The following is a 15,349-nucleotide window of genomic DNA, read 5'->3' as shown; positions in this document are numbered from 1 at the left end:
TGGAAGAGGCGGCTAATTATTAGCTCTCGACCACCACAGAATGTTGCAACTGCTACAAAATAAAAAGAGTTGATAACCTCTGAACAGGAACTGGGAATTGCTTACAAATTAGTATCTGGAATCCAGAGGCGATACCCTTACATTTATCTGCTAGGGTAAGTCAAACATTGGTCATTTGTGAGGGTCCTAAACAGAGATCAAACTTTCAGGTCTACTACTATCTTCTCCCACCACCTCTACTTCTGTTTTTATTAAAGGAGTGATTCCATCAGATGCATCTTCCTCCCTTTCCTCAGGAGAGTGTGTGTCAAAATCTCATTGTGTATGATCAAGAAGGAAGAAAAATCTGTACACAATGATTAGCCCTGATATTTTAATGGAAATACTGCACTACAGTCAAGTTTACATTTGTATAGAAATCATCACATGGATAGGTGGCCAAGGATCACATTACAGAATACAAAAAGCAATTTAAAGTAAAAAGAAATCTTGCTATTGTACAGGCTGGGATCAGAGCATGGAGCTCAGAAGTCAGACATCGGGAGGGATGAAAGCTTGTCGGAGAAAAACAGAGTTCTCATTCTTTTGTTTAGGTACAGCAAGTCAGATGCTTTATTAACTCTCACAATTGTGCAGAGGGAGAGAGCTAAGCAGGTCTCTCTCAGGTAACTAATTACAGCAAGTATTTATACCTTTCATTACAGAAATAATGAGGGACAGCTACATTTTGTTTATACATAGGCCATCTTGATATCTTATTTCCTCACTTGTTTTGACTCTAGCCAACATACAATATTTTCTATACCTTATCTATACAAGGTCACAACGACTTCACACACAGTTCTTTCCCACCCGCCTCACACAATCCTCGCTTCTACAAATCTCGCGTTATTAGGGTTACAGTTAGCCTGACTCTTGCTAACGAGCTGTCATGCATTGCAGTTCCTTTCTGTCAGTTCTTTCTCTGCTTCCACAACCTGTAGGTGAAAACCCTGCTGCAGGAGGAGATCGCCTTGTGTTTTATTGGGTTTTTTTCCTGGGTACCTTGAACAGCAGGAATCCCGCCATGTTAATCCCCTTCCGCTCAAATAACATGCAGGCACAGACTCTTGGACAAAACACCCACAAAGCAGCAGCAGCTGTTACTTCCAAGCTGGTAAAGTCTAAATCATCCTGACTTCCACTTCCAGATCAGCTTTAACATATATTAAAAAGAAACACCTGAGGGTGGGGTGAGGCACAGGGGAGCGTGTGTAAAACCTTTGAAATGGAAGAGGACACAATAAAACCCCCTTCCCGTCTGAACACAGCAAAAGGAGGAGAAACGGGACAGGTAACTTATTGCTGGCAAACTCTGAAAACTCCCCCATGGGCTCTTTACTCTCTTATCCTCGCTCCATAGGAGGCTCCCATTCATCACAATGGCTGGAATTACTCTCTGTACATTGGCTGCCAATGACTAGTGACCCTCATAGGCCATGCATTTTCACCACTTTGCTCTCCCAGCTGCACAAAGGCTGGAGCGATTGCCTTCCCCCGACCCTCTCTCCCCAATTTCTCCATCTCTCTGCCGGGGAAGGGAAGAGAGCTCAGTTCTGAGGGGACAACCAGCTGTCTTGAAATCACTGGGACAGATTTCAGAAGTGGACTTTGAAAAACAGCAGAGCTGCATTCACAGCTCTCCAGCTGGGACACAGAAGCTGTTCGGGCACAACTGGCAGCATTGTTTTGTGCAAGGAAAGGATGCCTCCTTTGAGGAGAGACAGTGCAGTTGGGTCTGTCGTGGCTTACGAAGTCCATGCCAACTTGTCTGAAAACCAAAATCTTCCAATGCTTAAATATCTGCCAGCACTAAACTTCTATGCTTAAAAAATATATATCCCATTTGTGGATTTCACTAGTGAAATGCATCACACAGCCTACCCGCCTCGCCGTTCTCTCTCACACACACACACAGACATAGACACACACACACACACACACAGACACAAAGCAGCTCTAATGAAATACTGGTTTGGTACTTAGGATGTTTTCTCCAATACTGAGAGGGAAAATACATAAGCACAATCAACCCCAGCTAGGTAGCTCAGCAACACTTCAGATTATGAAGCCAATAATAAAATGGTCAAATGTCCCCTCTCCGCACTGCAAACTGCATGGTGCCTTTCAGAACAGGAACAGGGCCGTGGGTGAGCGAGTGTCTTCCTCAATAAGAACCAAGATGTATTTTTATTTACAAAAGAAAGGAGAGAACAGTTTCCACACAAAAGCACTACAACGATAACTCCCTTTGGTAAAAAGTGTAATAAATGTCTCCATAGGTCTGTTTGTTGGTACTAACTCTCAAGCCACCTGGTACTATGGTACACAAGAAGCTGGTACAGTTATACTAGCACATCAAGCATATTTCCTTTAATAAAAAAAGGAAAAAAATTGACAATATGTACATTTATTTACAAAAAAGGAAGGGGAACATGTTAAAATTGTGTTGTTTCTGCTGAGAATCCAGTTGTGATAGGCACCTCTGGTTTCACGACATATCTGAGCATATAACTTTAAATGCACCACTCCGGTCAGGATGTATGCAACATCCAGTTCTCTGCCCTTGAAGTTCAGGCCATTGAGGAGTTAGTCTCAGAAGTGCTGGTGCATATGAGCTAGCTGCATTTCTCTAGGATCACTCAGTTCTGAAAAGGATCCTTCCCTCCACAGTGCACGCTGAAGTCAGAGGCCTGTTGGCAACAGTTCCAGCTTAGGGTTGTAGAGATCCGTTTTCCTAAACCGAATCCCGCTGGTGACAGCTGTGCACTAGTCAACTGGCCATGTTACGGAGATACACAGTGAGGGGAGAAAGGCATCTTCCTCGTTTCCTTGATACGCACACACATACACACACCACGTGATCTTCCCTCACTCAGGGACTTTACAGTGTCTTGAATATTGTGCCGTATTTGACACAGTACTTGTTAATGCTCACAAAGTGCAGGGTCTCTGTATCACAGGTAGTGGTACAGGGCACCAAACCCTCCAACCCTTCTCCCATTAGCCACTTGTTTGTCTCAGCTGACATTTCACGGGTCACATGCTCCTTGGTCCATTTGTCCACCCAGGCTTGGAATCGCTGGTGCAGCCGCTTGCTCACTCTTTCATGGGACTACAGAAACGGGAGAGACAAAAGATCACGAAACACAAAAAGCGAAAACAAATCCACTTCCCTAGGCCAACAGATTTGAGATGTTTAGCACTGCTGGGGAACTGGCAATACAAACACTGACCCTTGCCAACTGATCAAGGGAAAGCATCAGTAAATTGGAGGCAGTGTATGAACAAGCAGGCACAGCCATCCTTATTCCCAACTGGAAATCCCCAAAAGCCTAGTGTTCATGAAAATTAAGTCCATGAAATCAAGTGCTCAGAAGTCATCAAAGTCAAAAATCATCAAATGTTTGTTGAACTCTGAACCAGAATGTTAACTCTGCCACAGTGTATATCCTGTATATTGTATGAAATGGATTCAACACTCTGCTAATGATCAAAACAGGGACACACAAAACATACATGTGCACCAGAGCAGAATTAAACACCCAACAGAAGTAATTTCCAGAAGTTCCTGACTTGACTGCTTGATTAGAACCCTAACGCTGCAATAATGCTAAGCTTCTCATATCTTTTCCCTGATTAATGGCAGTGTCAGGTGATGCAAGACTGTGTTCAGCCTTCAATGCAGGGGTTTATACAAAACAATACAGAAACAGTCTCACGTGAGTGCAAGAATTCCAGCTGGAATAGAAGAGGGGAGTGCTGAGACGGATATATTTGTTCCCAACCTCTCACAGCACATGCGCGCATGCACACGGCACCCCCACTAAAATAAAGTTATTTTTGGACCAAAACAGAGCCTAAGAAATTTCAAACCAAAAAGGAATCTGAGTTATGAGTAAGAGTTAGTTAAGTTTAACACTGACTTAATTACAGTAGTCAGTCCCAGTAATTACTACACATATTCCCATAGCTGTGCTATTCTGTTAGAACCTGAACTTCTAAGTCCTGGGAAAATATGCATTGTGACATTTCCAGGGTGGACTGATTTAAATCAGCATTTGTATTTCAGCTGTTTTCTAAAGAAAGATGCACTCATTAGTTGATATACCCATTAAAACACCTTGACTTACAACTAAATAGACACTTTACAGTAGATTTGGTACATCTGTTTGCTACCTAGAAGTGTACACCATAACTATATTTTCAGATTCTTATTAACCAAACACTTTTAGTATGTTAGAAAATGGTGGTTTTGTTTTTTGTTTTTTAAGAGAGGGTCATGGATTCAGCATATTTATTTCTCTTATTATAATCTTCTAAGTTTAGGCCTCAACATATTTTGTATTAAATTCTGATTTCATTTTAAACTGGCTCATTTTTAAAAAAGAAAAACTTATAAGTAACAAAAAAATTTAAAAAGGAATTTTATTAATTTTTTAAAAAGTCTTCCAATTTTTATCCACCTTGGACCTTTCTGTAATTATGACATCACTGCGGCTATCCTAGTCCCACACCCAGCACTTTCAAGCAGCTGGTATATTCGTTTGCATTGCTCTGCTGCCCGGGAGCAACCCTAGACCCCCACTCTCAGTGACTGCAGGGTCGAGGTACAGCTCCTTGATGAGATGAGCTTGGAGGGCTATGTCAGAACACGGGTCAGTTTTTCAGCATTTCAGTTCTTTGCTATCCCCGTTTTTAGGCCCACCCTAGCAAGGGGGATTAGCAACCAATGTGAGGTGCCCCTAGGCAAGAAACCTATGAGTAAAAGGATGCTAAGAGCTGTCTACTCTAACAGGAGAGTTTGGGAAATGGAGGGGGAGGAAAGGAAGGGTTACATCTCAGGAACATTCAGAGGAAGTTTACAGCGTCCAGTTGACTAAACTATGTCGTGTCCAGTCCTCAAAGCAATATGAAGACTACTAAATGTTACAGGAGAACAACCCCTCCCCCACCACCCCGGACACTTTATCTGACTCTCCCCAGATGCCCTTTCGGAGCAAGAGGTTCAGGGAAACACCAGCTGCTCATCCCATTCCTTTCACTCAACTCCTACCTGCTGAGCACGCAGCAGAGCAGTCCTCCTGTACATGTAATCCTCCGATTTGATCATGTACACCAGGGGTCGGCAATCTCTGGCACGTGGCTCGCCAGGGTAAGCACCCTGGCGGCCGGGCCAGTTTGTTTACCTGCTGCGTTGGCAGGTTCGGCCGATCGTGGCTCCCACTGGCCGTGGTTCGCCATCCCAGGCCAATGGGGGCTGTGGGAAGTGGCACGGGCCAAGGCATGTGCTGGCCGCGGCTTCCCGCTGCCCCCATTGGCCTGGAGCGGCGAACCGCGGCCAGCGGGAGCAGCGATCAGCCAAACCTGCCGACGCAGCAGGTAAACAAACTGGCCCGGCCCCAGGGTGCTTACCCTGGCGAGCCGTGTGCCAGAGGTTGCCAACCCCTGACGTGCACCATCTTATAGGAGTTCAGTTTGAATTTACATTCCAGCTTGTCCAAGCTCTCCACATTCTCCATGGACTTCTTACTGTTTCCCTCCTTCCCTTCCTTCTCCTGCTGCTCCCGACCACGCTGACACTTATGGATCCGCCTCAGGTTCCTGTAAACCAGAGAATCCCTGCTGGGATTAGTGCTCATCCTCTGTCCACTAGGCTGGACATATCTGGTGGCTCCAGGCCAGCCCTTCGGAACCCAAAGTATTGCTCAGAGTGGAATGGTCACAAATTAAAGTCGGTTAGGCTCATGTGTCTACCATAAGCCAACCCACTGATCTCAGCTGTTTACAGAGAGTGAGGGCCTTTCAAAGCTGTTTTGCAACCAACTTCCTGCTAGTGAAAAGCACTGACTCAGCACCTTCTGCACTCAGCTAGAGGGCTATTGTAAGCAAAGGCAGGATTGCCAAAAAAAAACTGGGGCTGGTGACTCCCCAAACCCTGACCTCTCTGCAGCCTGTGGACTATGCTCTCTCTCAGTCACTGGAGAGCAGGAGCCCAGGGTGGGCTCTTGGAATAAACAGCAGCACTGTGTCTCTATATGCTACTCCCAGGTTAATGTCTTTTAAAGTGGCAGAATACTAAAAACAAACAAGAGACTGCAATAGCCAACACTGTGACGGAGTAAGATTTTCTCCCTCTGCTGACATGGGTACTTGTGGTCTGTGTGTCACTTTTCACAGCCACAGCTTGTTCACTCACCTTGGCAGGAAAACCGGCTTCTGGGCCAGGTGTTCCCGAAGTTCGGGAGAGGTAGAATCAGAGTTGACGTACCGCTCTACGTAGTCTGACCAATGCTGAAATTGGGCACAGAACACAAGGGGTTAACCAACATCTGCCAAATCAAACAATTCAAACCCAACTCTGAAGGGGTTTGGTTGGAAGTGGATGAAAGAAAAGCAACCTTTGGAGACTCCATATATTTCACACAGGTCCCACTCACTCTCCCCCCATGGATGGATATATCTAGATCATAGAACTGGAAGGGACCCTGAAAGGTCATCGAGTCCAGCCCCCTGCCTTCACTAGCAGGACCAAGTACTGATTGTTGCCCCAGATCCTTAAGTGGCCCCTTCAAGGATTGAACTCACAACCCTGGGTTTAGCAGGCCAATGCTCAAACCACTGAGCTATCCCTCCCCCTATATGCACCTGCACTGTCTGGTTTTTGAAATTCTTAATAAGAGATGCCAACAAGGCTTGTTCAACCCAATTCACCGAGTGCACTGTGTCACAGAATGAATGTGTCCTGTAGGACTAGAAGCAGGTCATAAACTATAGCATCTGAAACACTGACAGCTCTGCCATCTTCATCCAGTTATACCCCCATTTAAACTTTACATGCTTAATAGCTGCAGCTGAATTCCAAGGACAATCGGCTCTTACCTCTGCCTCTACGGAGTCATCCGAGTTCTCCTCTTCGGTGTCCAGCAGCTCGATGGTTAATTGGACCTGGCCTCTGCTCTGAATGAACATCAGCTACAAAGCAGAATGTGGAAGGAGACTTAGTAACCAATTATTCAGAAAAATAAATCCAATAAACTTTATGCAACTCTCCAGCATAATACTGTGCCTTCCACTTTGCTGGGAACAACGGTAGGATACTAGCCCCAGTTACACAATCTGAACACAGAAGGAGTTTTGACAATGAGTGGAAAGTTTTAGATCACTAAGGAGCTAATCTAACAGAGGGTAAAAGGATAAAGAAATTTTTCTACGTATATGGGCAGAAGAGAGTTCCTGGATAGAGAACCATGACATACTTAAAGAGAGGTGGAAGAAAAAAGCATGAATTGCTGCAGTGAACAGTTGGTATTTTATTAACGATCAGAAAAAATCTCTCTGTTACCCACAGAGTTTGCTCGAAATTGGGATGTTTATAAAGGCAAAGCAAGGAGCTGGACCCCTTTTAGCAGCATGCTGTTTTCTGATCAATTTGTGCAGTTTCAATTCTTTGCTTCCCTGCTTATTTTGAGACTCTCATCGGGAACACAGAGACGCCCTATAAATATCAAAGCCATTATCAATGAATTTCACTAGTTCAAGATGGGCCCGGCCACTTCTGATTTCACAGCGACGAGAAGTATGAATTTGATTTGAACTGAGAGTCAGGTTTATTTAACGCATAGGTGACAAATATTAGTAAGAGACCGTTACAGTCTACAATGGATGAGATGGAGAAAAAGGTGGAAAGCGTCAGTGACCCACCCCACGGGAGGGCGGGAGAGACAGAGATTAAAAGCCTAGTGATAGCAATCACTCAATACAGTATTACTCTGGCTTTGGGACACTGAGAAATACAGGGACAAATCCCAGCTTTCCTTCAGGATACGTATTTTTCCATCTTCCTTGCAAATGTCCCATTTCCGAGGAACTCTTTATAGAAATATTCTTCTGTTTTTCCTGTTCGTTCTACAGTTCCTGTCTGGATGGATGCAAGCCCCGCCAAGGGCTATATTAAGACCGACAGTCACAGAGCAGGTACTCGGCAGCTCCACCAGGCTAGAATGCACAATCAGGTCGCCCTCTCAAGCTCTAGGAGAGCTGCGGAGCACACAGGTGTCCAGAGGTCCTTGGGATATTTGGAGAGTTACGTAAAATGAAAAGCTGAGCCCATTCTCCTTTCTCAGCGAGCCTTTGTACTTCCCCTCCCATTCTCCCCTCTCAGCAAGCTCCTCCAGGAGTCCTCCTCCAAGCGTCACAGCAGGCAGATATGGTTTTTACCTTGAAACAGTTCTCGTCTGACATGAGCTGCTCGGCTTTGCGCTGGTACGTGGCCTCCACAAGGGCCCGAGATGACTGTGAGGACAGCAGGCCTCCAGTAGCTCCGTTGCTATTCTCCGACAGGTAAAGGTCTGTCACCTGTACGCAGATCTCATCACTCACTATGTGCTGAAGCTGGGAGCAGGAAAGACACGGAGAAGAGGAGTTAGTGAAGTGGTTTTAAATGCCTCTGGACTTGGTGCACTGTGTACTGCAGTAGCCCCCTTTCCCCAACCCAAGTCAGTCAGAGGGCTTTGCACTAGTGTGCACTATGGACAACCTGCCTTCTGCAGTCAGGCCGTAGACAAAACAGAACACTAAGAAAATCTCCAAAATAAACTTCTCCATGTGGCAACAAGCAGAGTTTGACATTAATCAAAACAAGCCAGGCTGAGCCTTCATCATTTGCCTGCACTTCTAGACTTACATGTTGTAAGACTTTAAATGAGAGCTTTTCAAATTAATGCCAGGTCTGTAACCCGTCAGAGGCCTCACGGAGGAAGGCAGAGGTGGTAAAATTCTCAGAACTAAAGAGAACTAAAGAGGTTCTTGCTACCAAAACAACATTATGCACACCATTAAAGCAGAGACCTCACCAAAAAGATATGAACGCAGATATGTCCTAAGGATCTTATGAAATATACGCATTGCACATTATTATTAATTTGTATTTCACTAGCACCCAGAGGTCCCAAACTATATCTGCGACCCCTCTGTGCTTGCCACCATTCAGACACACAACCAACTAGGCCCCGCCTTGAAGAATGTAAAACAGAGACCAAGGGAGTTGGGGGAAGCAACTTGCTTGAGGTCACATAGTAACTAAGTAGCAGAGCTCGAACTAAAACCCAGGTCTCCTGTACCTTATCCAGAGCAAGCTACACAGACAGTTACCGCCTTTCCAAGCTGAATGTGCTAATGTAGCTTCTAAAAGGTTTTGTGGGCTGTAGCAGAAACATAGTAAAAAGAGGAGGAAAATGAAAAAAGCCATTCAGGGTACACCCAGTTTTGAACTAACACTCATCACTGCGGTATAGGCATCAAGGGAAGATGAAAATAAAGTTTTTAAAAATACTGGTTAAGGAACAATGCCAATTTAAAGGGAATTTGAAAAGTTCTCTGTGTTTTCTGTTTGTTTTTAATTGTTATAGGTTCAAACACCTCTGCCTCCCTCAAGGCCAACAAAGACTGTCCACACTTCCTCCTTTGCTTTAATCCAAATTAGCTACTTTACTCTGGTTTTAGCTGGCTGGAAACAGGCAGCCATAGGCAGTTTAGTACTGTAGCATTATCACTACTAAGGAAACCATCCCTTGGAGAATTCGAAATACATATATTTGCTGAGGCCACTCAGATTACACGAACATTGTAACAGAAAATGGAAGATCAAGGAGGCTCTTTACTGGTCTACATAGGACTGCCTGGACTTACTTGGGTTTGCCCTGCCCTGCCTTCTTTAGTCAGTAAATCATTTGAACACCAGTTTAAAAGGAGACACACTTTTTAATACCAGAGCCCAAACTGACTGCTTTGTCAATTGCCAGGGGCTGACTCCTCCATTGAGATATTTTATAACAAGCTTGGGGCAAGAGAAGATTTTTATCCAACTTGTAAATTCATGAGGTAGAAAAATAGCGCAATCCAGTATTAAGAAATTCATCTGGCAAAGAGTGTTAAAGCAATACAATATACCACGCCTCTCCCCCACAGCCCCATGAAGTAGGATGTTCCAAGCCCCAGGGTCAGGTCTAGAGATCTCCTCCTTGATAACATGCTGTGCTACATTCAGTGCCCACCAGCATCCTTATATTTCACATTTTGGAAACTACCAAAATGCAGGTACCGGATTTTACAGAGACAAGACCTAAAGGCAGGTGAGAGGGAGGAACACAGATTCCTCAAGACACCAGGAAACAGATCAAGTACCAGATCCACACACTGGGCTGTCATTCTTGTCTCATTTTATGCCTAGCACTTCCCGCTCCCATTCCCTTTCCCGGTTCTCCTCTTCAATTTGCCGCTCAGCCTGGGTGCAAATGCTCAGCAGCAGCAAGCATAGGATTTGGTGAAGCCACATGAAGATGTACCAGTTGTTGTTGACATAGAAGAGGTTGTACACTTCATCCCCCCTCCGCCCCTCCCCCCGGTAGCTTCTGGGCCGCTGTGTTGCTGAACAGCAGCTTGGCTTTAGGGAGGCTGCCCCCAACTCCGTTGTGCTTTTTCGCAGCCCCAGTGGCTTCATCCACATCCATTTCCTCCTCCACGTCTGAGAGCTCGCACCACCCAGCAAACAGCATGTCCGGAATGAAGTGGTACATGATCTGCTTGATTTTGTACTTGTCCTCTTTCTGAATTCCTGTCGGCTGTTTCACGTGGTGGATGGTAAAGAGAAGCAGCATCCTCCAGGATTTGCCTGTCCTCATAGTCTAGTGACAGGTGTGGGCCTATGGGTACTCCAGCATTATCTTCTGATGCCTGCTCTTGCCTCTGAGGGAGGAAGACAAAATACACAGAGCATGGGTGAGTCTCACATATGCAACTTACCACGTCTTTAAGACCCTTGTACAAAGCACTGCCAGTGAACTGGATTTCCTCTTTCATTACAACCCCAAACCCTATGGGGGAAGGGCCAGAGTTCACATTATCCATCACAACAACCCAAGTTCTGGTGTCAAGGGCCTACACATATTGCATACAGGGCCTTGGTGTCATTCTGTTTGAAGCTGATGCCCTGGTGATCCAGGGATTTCAGGTAATGTTTCTCATTCTGCTCCCTCCAGACCTTGTTGAATCCTCTCTGGGCTTCTCGCCACTCTTCCTCTTTCATCTTTAACCTTAGCAGCAACAAAAAACAAAACAGAAGCTACGAGATGCTAAGATACCACATTGATGGGTGTAGGATAAAAACCTAGACCAGACAAGCTGGAGGCAGTAAGGCTTCTGCTCAGTGCCCATCGCCCACTGAAACAGCAGAAAGTTTCAGAAGGACTTCAAATGAGGTACAACGTGCATAGCAAAATTCTCCAGGAATGGCCATGAATCTTTAGATTGGTTTTGTGGCTATGTTATTTTACAGAAGGTTAAATAGGCCACAAATGCATGGCTATACCTCACTAACCAGGGTGATGATGAGGGCATTCAACAGAACATAAACCAAACTTTTTTTTTCCCCCCGTATACCTCCTACAGAGTCCCAGGACTGGGTCTGGGTTCATTGTCAATATCCCAGAATTCTGCTTTGTGAGAAGTTACAAATAACAGAAATCTCAACTGTTGTAACCAGCTGCCCCAAAGAGCCCCTGGTATCTGTGACATCCCATAATTTATTTAATACATGGATTTAACCACTTGCCAGACATTTCAGAGCTCTCAAACTTCTCTGATACTTGTTATGGTCCTGTAACTAGATATTCTTTTCACCCCATGCAACACAGGCATACACAAAACTCTGAACCTCTCAGCCAGCTTATACCTAGCCTAGAAGAAAGAAGTCCATTCTGTCACTTCACAAAGAGTGCACTGTAACCAACTTGATCATGTTTAAAGGAAAAACACCACAAGTTGGGAATCAGACAACCCTCGACCTCTCACATTTTGACATAATGGAAAAAACAGCTCTTTCTCTTCACTGAGGATTAAGGAATCACAATTTACATCTAGGCAGCCTACATACTTTTGATGAGACATGGGAACTTTGCAGAGATATAATTGCTGAACATTCCAGGAGTCTAGAAGCACACAGATCCCAGAAGTACCTCTTATTTGGCAGTCCCTTCGCAAACCTATATCCCTCCTCTAATCTAGTTTTCATACCATGTCCATACCCTGGTGTCTAAGAGCACCTTCTCATAGTCTTACCCCTCTCCTTTCATCTCTCGTTTCTTTATGTCTAGTTCTCACATTATGCCCTGCCTCAGTAGAGAACCTGCTAGAGACTGCAGACGTCCTCAACGTGTGCCAACATAAAAGCAAGTCCTTCCGGACATGAGTTCTCTTTCTGCATTTGTATAACGGGGCCCCAATTCTGACGGGGACATTAGGGAGCCACCATAATAAAGATCTGACAATCTGCAACTACAATGCTAAAGGGAATTACTTTCATTACTAATTATCCTTTGTTCTACATTGTTAGAGATGTATCGGGAAAGTGGAAAAGTATGATGACACGGTTCCATCAAAATGCTGTTGTAGCCTCTTGCTGTGTAAATCCAGAACCAGCCAGGAGGACAGAGAAGCTATAAAGAACACAAAGGTTAGTTTCCATTGATTTATGGACTATTCCCTTCAGCCGGTTTAGTAGGGGCACATTCCGCACATTCTTTGAATACTGTAGTTCAATTTCCACCTTCTCTTTACAGCTCACTGACCATGCTCAACAAGGAACTGGGTGGAAGACAGCACTTAAACTCAAGAGTGACACGTGGTGACCACTAGGGGGTTTGGCTCTTACTCCACTCTACCATGGCTGCCCTCAAGGGTAAAAAAAGGAAGAGCTAAGGAAGTTCGGAAAGTCTTGTGCTAAGGTTCTAAGACACAAGAGAAAAAGTCCTAAACAGATGGTACTAGAGAAGGGAACTTCCTTTCATCAATTTTACATTTCCTGCCTTTCATTTTCACATTTTCATATCCCCTTGTCCGTATATGAAAAGGTAAATAGCAGCAGCAATCAGATTTTGTATACCTCTGTAAAAACGCCTCTGATACCACTATCTCTCAAACCTAAACAGTCTCATTACCATCAATCACTGCTCACAGTCTTCCCATGCCTCATCTTCCCCCCCATGCTCATTTCTGAGTCCTTTATTACTGAGATGTCCTTCTTGAGATAGGGTGACCACAACACAGAATTCCAGCTAGGTGGGGGATTTGTTAGTTTTTCAATATACAGTAATGGCATATTTGCTTCAATTCATAGCAGAGATTGAGGCTGTATAAGAAGATTCTGTCAACCACCTCTCTTTCTATTCAAGACCACATTGACGACCTGTAGTCTATAGATCAGGAACCTATGCTTTAAAGATTGTAAAAGTGTCCGACTTTTGACTTAGCTTCCACTTTCCTACATCTCATATCACAGTACTAATTTTTGGTATGATCCCTTCCACCAAGGATACTGGACTGTTATATATTGTGATGGCTACCACTCAATGGTTTGACCATAGTTATTTCTTGATTCAGAATCTAAGTGTTATTCAGGGCTAAATCAATAACCTCTCCTCTTGTGTAGCTACAGACTAGCTATTACAAGAAGCAATCATTTAAAATATTGAAAAACTCCTTCTCCTCACCTTCTCCAGAGGTTGACATTTTATATGTGGGGAGTTGAAATTGCCCGTTGTAACTATTATTCAAGAGAGCGGTCTCTGCCCCCCCCCCCCAATATTGTGCACTCACTTCCTTTTTCTGATCAGGAGGCTGGCAGTAGAACACAGTAATTTTTGAGTTGGAACCTGAATCCAATACAGACTCTACACTTCAAAGTCTTTTTCACTTTCACAGATGGGATTTATAATGGGATCAAACTCAGTTGTGTCCAAAACTGACAATACAGAACCCCACCCCAGCTTGATTTTTGAACTCAAGACTATCCTTTCTTGGGTAGGAAAAATAAAAAATCCTTATCCTGCCAGCAAGGCCAGTGATGTTTTGGCTTTACTAGACACAATAGTAGCTGGGTACTATGAAACGCAACCACTTATTAGAACATAAAAAGCATCTGCATTTCTCAGACTGTATGCTTTCCTCAACTGGAGCCTCTGTGTGTATTATACGTTTGGATAGTGCCTAGCATACGATGAGTTTTACTCAAACACAAGTAATAATGCCGAAACCTGGGAAGTACCATTTCAGCACAATAGGAACGGAATTTTTCCTCAGCCCGTCTATGATGTCGGACGCTTTGTCAGCATATAACCTCTGCAGCGCCTTGCGGTGGATCACCTCCGACGTGCCACCCAGAGTGTTGTCCAGCTGGAATTTGGCTTGCTCCTCAGCAGACAAGCGGGGAGTTTCTTTGGATTGCCTCTAAGACTCTGATTGTTGCCAGGGTGGTCTCCAAGACAACATCCAGATGAAAGGGAAGATGTGTTAGCCATAGTACAATATTACTTTCTGGAAATAAAGGTCGGGTCTACACTACAGACCTATATTGGTGTAACTATGTTGCTCAGGGGTGTGAAAAATCCACACTGAGCAATGCAGTTACATCGACCTAATCCCCTGTGTAGACAGCGTCATGTCAACGGGAGAGCTTCTCCCATCGACACAGCTATCACCTCTTGGGGAGGTGGATTAACTAAGCTGATGGGAGAAGCTCTCCCGTTGGCATAGGAGTTTCTTCACTTAAGCACTGCATCAGCACAGCTGCAGTGTTTTAAGTGTCCACTTACCCTAACATTTAAGTGAACCAAAACAAGAACTTAATACTTGTGTAACGCTGTGCACGTAAAACAGGAGGCACTTGAGAAATGGTTTAATATTTCCACATCTGGTTATTCTAATCTACCTATATTTCATCTGCTTCCTATACAGTATTGCATCTTTTCACAAGAAGTTACAGGCTACTAAAATGCTTCCTTCAGGAAATAAGATTTTCCATGGGTGGGAGGTACACAATTGACAGCATTACTACAAAAGAAAGCGATAAATCTTAGCATAGGCAAATAATTGCTGTGCTGAGTTCCATTTGGAGTGTCAATCATTTAACACTCTGTGAATGTCATTCTTCAGATTTTTAACAGAAATATATTTCAGCCTCTATGTACTAAGAAAAGGAAGCATCAATTATGCACCTGCCATTGAACAGTTTCATTTGGAATGACCTAAAGAGAAGAGAAAGAAAGCTGTGCCAAAGCTACCGACCACGATAAAGTCAATGGGTTGGAGGGGAAGGAGTTGGTGATCAGAAGCAGTTACTTGGATTTTGATTCTTGTATTCACAGAGGTTGAACAGTCCTTAGGTAGAAGCATAACCATGTCCACCAAAGGCAGGACAAGTAGTAATGGGCTAAATCTGCAGCAAGGGAGATTTAGATTAGATATTAGGAAAGCT

General features: G+C 44.3%; 1 pseudogene; it reads right to left on the bottom strand.

Annotated features, from left to right (window-relative positions):
* Positions 1-2,285: 2,285 nt before the first annotated feature.
* LOC128844473 (paired amphipathic helix protein Sin3a-like) lies at positions 2,286-15,096 on the bottom strand (annotated as a pseudogene).
* Between the last annotated feature and the right edge of the window lie 253 nt (positions 15,097-15,349).

This window comes from Malaclemys terrapin, chromosome 10, assembly GCF_027887155.1.
Source record: "Malaclemys terrapin pileata isolate rMalTer1 chromosome 10, rMalTer1.hap1, whole genome shotgun sequence".
NCBI classification, from domain to species: Eukaryota; Metazoa; Chordata; order Testudines; family Emydidae; genus Malaclemys; species Malaclemys terrapin.
This window is presented reverse-complemented; position numbering and strand designations above follow the sequence as displayed.